The sequence below is a fragment of the Octopus bimaculoides genome, chromosome 2 (genome assembly GCF_001194135.2).
Source record: "Octopus bimaculoides isolate UCB-OBI-ISO-001 chromosome 2, ASM119413v2, whole genome shotgun sequence".
Taxonomy (NCBI): domain Eukaryota; kingdom Metazoa; phylum Mollusca; class Cephalopoda; order Octopoda; family Octopodidae; genus Octopus; species Octopus bimaculoides.
The window spans coordinates 26,141,062-26,141,812 of record NC_068982.1 but is presented as its reverse complement, the minus strand read 5'-3'; the positions used below and the strand labels follow the sequence as shown (position 1 = coordinate 26,141,812).

Genomic DNA, 751 nt, shown 5'->3' with positions numbered 1-751 from the left:
TGTGTGTGTGTGTGTGTGTGTGTGTGTGTGTGTGTGTGCGCGTGCGTGCGTGCGTGCTTGTGTGTGCTTGTATATACACTTTCATACACTGACACTCGATTGCTATACTTAAAAGTATCTTTATAAAATATTTATTGTTCTTTATACTTCTAGTACCGCCCCGTACTTTTCCCCCCCGTTTCGATGTGTTTATATATTTTGTTTTATATGACTTTGTAGTATAATTTTTATATTATTTGTCATTTTTTATTTAACCTTTTCTTATTTATTTTCCTTTTTTATTTTATTATTATTATTTTTTTTTAATCTGAGCACCGCCTCAAACCCCGCCCTCAATTAAAAATGGCATGAATATTAGCTCGCTACTGGCCGAATGACTCTATATAAAGTTGGTTAGCTTGCAACCGGTGGCCACTTAAGTAAGCGTCATATACCATACCGCTGACAACAGACCACGACAGAAGAGATAAAGAAACAATTATAAGAAAAGATATTTATCAAGGTATATACATTACACACGCATTCTTATTAATACATTTACATACATACACACACACACACAGTGAACGAGAGAAACTATATTATTGTTCTTAACATCATCATCATCATCATAATAGTAGTGGTAATAATAATAATAATAATTTTGTAATTAGTTTTGTAACGATACAGGAAATACGAAAAAAAATCCCCATTTTATTACTGCTTAACTGCAGTGCGAGCATCTATCTATCTATCTATCTATCTATATATA

General features: G+C 32.5%; 1 protein-coding gene across 2 annotated transcripts in view; it reads left to right on the top strand.

Annotated features, from left to right (window-relative positions):
- Positions 1-388: 388 nt before the first annotated feature.
- The window catches only part of LOC106881019 (zwei Ig domain protein zig-2), a 97,128-nt gene continuing 96,765 nt past the window's right edge, over positions 389-751 (top strand). For both annotated transcript variants that reach the window (XM_014931215.2, XM_014931207.2), the window contains exon 1: positions 389-502. The gene's annotated coding sequence lies outside the window, so the exon portion shown is untranslated. The remainder of the gene's footprint in view (positions 503-751) is intronic.